General features: G+C 39.5%; 1 pseudogene; it reads right to left on the bottom strand.

The window, feature by feature from the left end:
- Positions 1 to 3,770: 3,770 nt before the first annotated feature.
- LOC100946328 lies at positions 3,771 to 7,622 on the bottom strand (annotated as a pseudogene).
- Positions 7,623 to 8,967: the final 1,345 nt, after the last annotated feature.

The raw sequence follows: 8,967 nt of genomic DNA on the forward strand, positions 1-8,967 counted from the left end.
CCCTACTCCTTTGAGCCACAGGCGCCACCCATGCCTGGCTATTTTTTAGAGACATGGTCTTGCTCTTGCTTAGGATGGCCTTGAACCTGTGAGCTCAGGCAATCCACCCACCTCAGCCTCCCAGAGTGCTAGGATTACAGGCTGAGCCATGGCTCCCGGCTTGTAGTTTCTAATTATTGGGTGTATTCTGGGTATGTTTGATAAGTCAAGCTTGCTGGTTGTGTTGTTTGAATTCTTCTATAGCTATAGTTGCTGTTACTTTTTGTTTGCTTGACTTGTTTTTTCTCTTTGGTTGACACATCATAATAGTAATTTTTCATTTTTTTTCCTGCAGTTCTAGCAAGATTTCCTGGCTATATTTTGAGTTTGGAGTTTCTTTTCCAAGAAAGAAAAGTTTCTTTACAAGTACGTATGTATGAATGAATGTATGTATGCATGTATGGTCTTGCTCTGCTGCCCAGGCCACAGTGCAGTGATGTCATCATAGCTCACTGCAACCTCAAACTCCCAGGATCAAGCAATCCTCTTGCCTCAACCTCACAAGTATCTGGGACTACAGGTATACACTATCATGCCCACCTAATATTTCTATTTTTTATAGAGATGGATGGGGTCTTGCTCTTGCTCAGGCTGGTATCAGAACCCCTGAGCTCAAGGAATTCTCCCTCCCCAGCCCCCAGAATGTCAGGATTTCAGTCATGAGCCACCACACCTGGCTTTTCTTTACTTTTAAACTTTCCATGGTCCATGTGCTTTACTTGTGATTTTTGTGAATAGCATGTGACTGGATTTTGCCTGTCTTTTTTAATTGGGCAATTTAGTCCACTTTTATTGTGATTAAAGATACATTTAAATTTGTATTTATAAACTTACTTCATGCTTTCTATTTGTCTAGATTTGTCTATGCTTTTCTTTCTTCTCTCTGGCCTTTTACATTTTGATGAAAAAATGTTTTGTTCATTTAATTCATTATCTCCCTGTCTGCTGGTTGGAAATTATTACATTCTGTTTTCATGCTCGAGATCTTACTGTGCATAGAGCCATCCCTTGACATCCAGGGGAATTGGTTCCAAGAACCCCTTTGGATCCGCAAATCTGCAGATATAACATGGTACAGTATTTGCAAATAACCCTTCCACATCTTCCCATGCGCTTTAAGTCATCTCTAGATTATGTATAATACCTAATACAAGGCAAATGAATGCAATTATTATACTGTATTGTTTAGGGAAATAATGACAAGAAAGTCTGTAGGGGTTCAGTACAGATGCAACCATCACAGCCTAAAGTACATTCACAGCCTGTGGACATAAAAGGCTGACTATACTTACTCACCAACACTTCAAATTAATATTTCAGGCCCCTTTTGAACACTTCTGTACTGATCACTTTCTCCCAGCTTACACATTATTTTTATCTAGTGTTTTATTCTCTCTTTTTTCTTATCTTTACAAATCAGATATTGCTATTGATTCGAAAAACAAGTGTTTCCTTAGATTTTTCTAAACTTTAAAGAAGTCATTTGCTCACCATTTCTTCCTGCATCTCAGCCCCTCCTTTAGAGATTTTTTTTTTCACAGTACATTTTAAAAAATAGTTCTTTTAGTGTAGTCTATTGGTGGTAAATACTCTGTTTGTATTTTATCAGAACATCTTTTTATTTTGAACTTTAGGATATTTTGTCTAGGATATTTTGTTCTTGTGGCTCTACTATCTCATTATGAGGCCTCTGTTTTAATGGCATGAGGTTAGAAAGTGTGTAGAGCAGGGGTCCTCAAACTTTTTAAACAGGGGGCCAGTTCACTATCCCTCAGACTGTTGGAGGGCTGGACTGTGGGCCCCGGGACAAGTTGGCTGCTAAGCAGGACAGGCAGCAGCGGCAAAAATACCCAGTGGGCCGGATAAATGTCCTAGGTGGGCCGCATGTGGCCTCCGGGCCATAGTTTGAGGATGCCTGATGTAAAGAGTTATACACGAAACTTTCACTCTATCAATGTAAAAATGATGCCTGTCATCTTGTTCATATTTAACTGAACTAGTTATGTGACTTCCCCAACTATAAGGGACCTGAGAAGTATAATCTTCCATGTGCCCAAGAAAGAAAGGAGAACCAGGTATTGGGGAGCATTTGTAATGCCTGTCACATCTTATTTACTGTAGGCCTAGCAATGCATCAAAAATTACATTTCATGCTGAATTTATTTGTTTCACCATGAAGACCTTTCAGACTACCTAGCCTGCCATTCTCCTGGATTGGAAGTCTGCAGATCAGTCTTTTTTTTCTTTTAATTTTAATTAATTTACTTGCTATTTCAAAATCCTAAGGGGGTACAAATGTTCTTGTTATGTGGCTTGAGTCAGGGCTACAAATGTGCCCATTACCTGAATACTGTTCATTGTGCCTGTTAGATGGGCTTTGCCTTCCCCCTTTCCCCCACCTCTGCATGATTCCCAGTGATTTTGACTTTCCCTTTGTGTACATGTGTGCCCACTCGTTAGTTCCAGTCTAATAGCGAGTACATGCAATGTTTGTTTTTTCGTTGTTGAGATATTTCATTTAGGATCCATTATCTCTAATTCCTTTCAAATTGCTGTAAAAGGTATTAATTCATCCCTTTTCATGGCCAAGTTGTACTTCATGGTATACATATTTTCCTTCTTTCCCTCCCTCCCTCTCTCTCTTTCTTTCACAGAGTCTCACTTTGACACCCTTGGTAGAGTGCCATAGTGTCATAGCTCACAGCAACCTTAAACTCTTGGGCTCAAGCAATTCTCTTGCCTCAGCCTCCCAAGCAGCTGGGACTATAGGCACCTGCCACAATGCCTGGCTACTTTTAGAGACCAGGTCTCGCTGTTGCTCAGGTTGGTCTCAAACTCCTGAGCTCAAGCAATCTGCCCACATCAGCCTCCCAGAGTGCTAGGAGTACAGGCATGAGCCTCCGTGCACAGAACTCGTATTTTAAACTTAATCTACTTGTGAATTGATGGGCACTTGGGATGATTCCAGATCTTTGCAATCATGAATTGTACACAACAAACATTGAGTCCAAGAGTATTTTTGATAAAGTGATATCTTTTCCTTTGGGTAAATACTCAGTAGTGAGATTGCTGGATCAAAGGATAGGTCTACTTTTAGTTCTTTGAGGAATCTCCATACTATTTTCCAGAGGGTTTATTTTAATTTGCAGTTCTACCAACAGTGTATAAGTGTTCCTTTAACTCTGTATCCACACCAGCATGTATTGTTTTTGGATTTTTTATTAAAAGGAGTAAGGTGATATTTCATCGTGGTTTTTTTTTTATTGCTTCAGGTCAATTCGAGGGTTCAAAGAATTAGGTTACAATATTTGCATTTGTTAGGTAGAATCCCTCTTGTAATGTGTCCCATCCCTTGTGGTTTTAATTTGCATTCCCCTAATGGTTGGTGATGTTGAGCATTTTTTTTTCATATATTTGTTGGCCGTTTGTATATATTCTTTTGAAAAGCTTCTGTTTATATCTTTTGCTTACTTTTTAATGTTTTTTTTTCTTGCTGATTTGTTTAAGTTCTTTGTAGATTCTGGATATTAGTTCTTTATCAGATATGTAGATTACAAACATTTTCTTCCATTCTGTAGGTTGTCTATTTGTTTTGTTATTTCCTTAGATGTGTGGAAGATTTTTATTTTTATTTTTTAAATTTTTTTCGGGGGGGTGCTGAGGGAAGCTTTTATTGACGATTTCGAGGGGCAACAACACAGACATGCTCTGGTGGCTCCAGTAGTGGGGCACTACCCGTGGTACCAGATCTTGAGACTCTGCTCCCTCTTGATCTTCCTCTGCAGCTGCAGGATGCTGTACAACAGGGCCTCTGCCGTGGGTGGGCAGCCTGGGACATAGATGTCCACAGGCACTATGTGGTCACAGCCTTGCACCACCAAGTAGGAATAGTGGTAGTACCCTCCTCCATTGCCACAGCTACCCGTGGACACGACACGGCAAGGCTCTGGCATCTGGTCGTGGACCTTACAGAGTACTGGGACCATCTTGTTTGTGTGTGTTCTAGCCATGATCATCACATCAGCCTGGCATGGAAGACCACGCCAAAACAGTCCATGTCATAGCAGGGTGCTGCCTTGTGCATCATCTCCACGGCACAGCAGGCCAGGCCAAAGGTCATGGGCCACAGCAAGCTCCGGAGGGGCCCGTTGATAAGGTCATCCAGCTTGGCCACTACATACTTGCCCTGGCTACTGGGATATGCAGTGGGTTTAGGGACCACAGTTCCGGCTGTGGTCACAGCGGGTTGACTGCTGCTTGGGTCATCAGCAGCAACACTCTGTTGGACATCTCGGGCCATCATTGCTGTGTCCACGCTGGAGCACAGACCAGGATCTGGAAGCAGAGCAGGCCAGGAGCCACCAGCACTGCCGTATTGGCCTCGGCCTAGATTTTTAATTCAATCAAGCCCCATTTATTTATTTTTGTTGTTGCAGTAGTTGCCATTGGGGTCTTAGTTACAATTTTTTTGGCTAGACCAATATCTAGAAAAATTTCTTCTACATTTTCTTCCAGAAGTTTTAATGGTTTTATACCTTAGATTTAAGTCTTTTACCCATCTTGAGTTAATTGTTGTCAGTGGTGAGAGATAGGGGTTCTGGTTCATTCTTGTGCATGTGGCTACCCAGTTTTCCCTGCACCATTTAGTGAACAAGGCTTCTTTTCCCCAGTGCAGGTTACCATGTGCTTTGTAGAAGATCAGTTGGTTGTAGGTAGATGATTTTATATCTCTGTTCTCTTTTCTGTTCATTGGTGTAGGTCTATATTTTTGTAGCAATACCATGCCTTTGGCTAATATAACATTCTTATTTTGCACTAAGATTTGAGAATGAATGTATGTCGCAAATCCTACCTTGATTATTAAAAAACTTAATTGTGTAATTTTCCTGAGGCGTATGAAATAGGAAGATACTACCTAATTTTCTTTACCTAAGAGCAAATACTTGTATTCTTTAAATTTAATAAATGGAATCTAGTGGATATAAGTTAGGATAGAGGCAGTACGGAGTAGTACATACAAATATAAAGAAAAATATTTGAAAAAATATGGATCAAACATGGAAAAGTGAATAAGTTTTGGGAAAATTTATAAAGCACATGTTATCATTCACCATGAAAACTCTAAAGCAACTAAACATTTTCAGATTCCCCTCTGATAAGGATCAGTAGTGGCATTCAGGCAAGATTATTAATTCTAGACACTTTGGGATATGTTATATTAAAATTAATTATTTTTAATTCTTAAAATTAAAATGATTAATCTTTTTACTTCTTTTATTGATTTTTTAAAAAACATGATGTTATAGTAGTTTACTTCTCTCAGGCTCTGAAACAAGCTGAATTAAGAAGCATGATAAAACATGTCAAGTTAATTGATATATTTTACTCCAAACTCTGGTAAGGTTTATTAGGATCTCTGTCTTTAAGTCTCATGTGAGTTACAGAGGTTTGAATAATTGCTATGTATGCAGCTGGAAGAAACAACTTAAACAGGAAAGAAATCTCTTACGTCACAACACTGTTAAGAAATAAATATAGAATTACTAGTGTTTAAATCTATTTTCAGTATTTTAAAATTATATGTTACATGACAATGAGAAACTCAGAGAAACTTACTGAGCCTCTAGTTTCTTTGTCTGAACAGCTGCCAGGAGCTAATGATTATAATTAGTATTATTATTGCTAATAATAATAATAATTAATTGTAAAGTCTATCTGAAAATGTGATGCTTTAAAAAATAATATTGAAGATGACAAAGTACATACAATTTTTTCTTCAATAAAGTTTAAGATTGTAAAACTACATCATAATTATTGTTTCCTACAAAACACATTGTAGTTTAAGTGGGATTATATCCTCTAGTCAAGATATTTAAAGAAAGTACTTATGAAAAATACATCAAAGTTTTTTGGGGAAAAGGTGCTATTTAAATAGAGGAAAAGTTGTTATTATTCTAATATATTCTCTCTTGTACTAAGGATAAGCAAGAAAGACCTGTTTGTTCATTATATGCATTAATATGAGTGTTTGAATTCTCTAGAAGTTAATATTAGCACGATAAATTTTGTTATGGGGTTCTGAAAATTTCTTAAAAACTGAGTAAAAAAAGAAAAAAAAAACTTTTCCCTCGTGCTTAAATGTGGTTAATAATAGCTAACATAATTGATGCCACTTGCTTGGCACTGGTACAGTGCTGAGTGTGTGCGGGCCCATTTAATCTCCCAGCAGCCCTAGAAGAAGTCACTGCAAGGGTTATTCCTGAGGACTGAGGCTCAGAGAAGGTGGGTAAATTGCCCAGGGCAGTCGGATTAGAGTTTTCTGTCTGAATTCCAGCGTGGTGCTACATTTTGTTGTTAAATACAGCTCGGACTTTACCTTGGAAATGCCAGCAATGTAACCTAATCATGTGTACCCTCATATTAATCGGAAATTAAAACAAAAATATTATGCCATGGTGTCACAGCTCACAGCAACCTCCAACTCTTGGGCTTAAGCGATTCTCTTGCCTCAGCCTCCCAAGTAGTTGGGACTACAGGCGCCTGCTACAACACCCGGCTAGTTTTTTGTTGTTGTAGTTGTCATTATTGTTTAGCAGGTCTGGGCTGGGCTCGAACCCACCAGCCCCGTGCATGTGGCTGGCGCTCTCACCACTGAGCTACTACAGGCACTGAGCCTTTACAGCTAACTCTTCTCAACTAATGAAGTTCTGAAGGGATAATGGGTCAAATTTAAAATTTCTTCCCCAATTTTTAAAAGAATTATGTAATTTTAGATCTAGAAGAAGGCTTGGAAATTATTAACTCTAATTTTACAAAGGAAGCAAAATGAAAACAGAGACTTGAAATTTTTGTGTTGGATCCTGCAATAGAGCCCAGGTCTACTCACCCATAGTTAAATACTTTTAAATGAAGATTTTATTTTATTTTGTTTAAGCATCAACTTGGTATTAGGCTTTAATAAGTTAGCATTCTGTAAGACAGACTAGCAAAAACTGAGCCTGCAGTTTCCTACTAACTGATCAGGAAGCTACATTTTCTACCTTCTGTACTTTTTTTTTTTCTTATTTGTCTTTATTGACTAATTCTTAGATCATGTGTGTCCATCCAGTTTCTCTGATCAGAAAGTGACCTGAAGGTGAGCCTACTACTTTTAATTGGTGATAGAAAATAGTGATATAAAAATAAATGCTCTCCATGTGCCTGAAAATGTCTTCAGAAATTGTTTTACCTACTGTATACTCTATTGGGAGACAGAGGAAGATCAGTTCTGTAGCTTGTGGTCACCAGCCTGATGACATGGTAAACACAGTTTTGGGAGCAGTCTGTACTGCAATCCACTGGGTCAGTTTATTCAGTAGTAGCACCACTTCTCTGGGCTGTGTCATTCATAGATTCTCAAACTGACCATTGCCCCATCTTCAGCGCCCCCGTTGGATCTATCTTTCCCTAGTTCTGTTCTAACTCACCTGTGACAGCAACAGCAGTCCTGGAATTGGATGTCTACTGCAATGGCAGCAATGGCAGCCGTATTCCAAGGGAAAAGCCCCACCTTTGATCACAGAAGTAGCACTGATATCACTCATATGTGGACCATTGTTGCCAGCAGTTTCTTAGTTGTGGGATGGTGGGAAGATGAATGGATTTGTTGGCAGAGGATGGGGGTGGGGGGTGAGGGAGAGAAGGAAATTAAGGTTTAGGAGGTGCCTGCTCAGTGCCTGCTCAGATCTTCTGGGGTTTATGTGTATATGTGTTGCTCCACTCAATTATTCAATCTAGATTTATAACCTCCATGTTGTAGAATGAAAAATTCAGTTTCCCAGAGATCAGGGCATACGGTCGCCCAGTTTACTACATGGGCAGTCCTGAGACTCCAGTCCACACACCTAGTTCTGGGCCTGTTTGTGCTTAGATCTCAGAGCTCCATACAGCCTGCTGTTTCCCAAACTCCCAGGTGAGGTGGCTTCTGCATTCATTGGGCTAAAAGAAGGCTCTGGTAGGAGCTTGGCAGGAAGGGCGAAACCAGTGAATCTCTCCCCCTCTCCTTTTCTTTGTGCCATGGCTCTGCCAGGCACACCAGTGGTTCTGCCTACAACAAATAACACTGGGTTCCAATGGCAGTGCCTTTCCTTTCAGGTCAGGGTTGGTGGCAGTTTCCTGCTGCTAATCCCTGAATTGCTATACTCAGCTCTTCCATCACCTCTGTAACCAAGTTGCTGCATTAAATTCTCCAGGAGATTCTAAGAAGGATTTTACCTAACAAATGCAACCAGTGTAACCTGGTTTCTTGTAAACCCTCAATGAATCCCCAACAATAAAAATAAATAAATAAATAAATAAATTCTCTAGAAGGTTTCCTCATCAGACCCCCTATCTATCCTAAGTTTATTTAACTCTAAAGTTGGTATTTTGAAAGAAGTAAGATAAAAAAAGAATTTAAGTCTGATTTACCTGCAAGGACTGCCAATAGTTACCTTATTTGTCTGCTCTAAAATTGAGATAAACTCTTTGATTTCTTTTTCTGTCAAGATTATTTAAGGCTCAAATGAGATAATGTAGGGGAAATCTTTGTAGTAAAGATATGTCTTATTATTTATAGTTCCTGTCACTCAAACTAATAACCAACGTAGGCACAGGCTCCTGGACTTCAGCTAAGCCTTTCTGTTTATGAAGTCTTCTGCCTAGGGGAGTTTTAAAATTTCCACTACCTGGGTCTCATCCATAGAGATTCTGGTTTCAGTTGTCTTGGATGTGGTCTGGGCAACCTATATTTTCAGATGGGTGGTTCTATATGTGAGAACCAAGCATCACTTGCTCTATGTCACTGTTTCGCAAAGTGTGATCTGCAGGCCAACAGCATTAGCATCACCTGGGAGCTTAGTAGAGATGCAGATTCTTGGGCTGTATGCCAGATCTACTGAATCAGAGACT

This window comes from Otolemur garnettii, unplaced genomic scaffold (genome assembly GCF_000181295.1).
Source record: "Otolemur garnettii isolate 467f Iridium unplaced genomic scaffold, OtoGar3 scaffold00106, whole genome shotgun sequence".
Classification (NCBI taxonomy): Eukaryota; Metazoa; Chordata; class Mammalia; order Primates; family Galagidae; genus Otolemur; species Otolemur garnettii.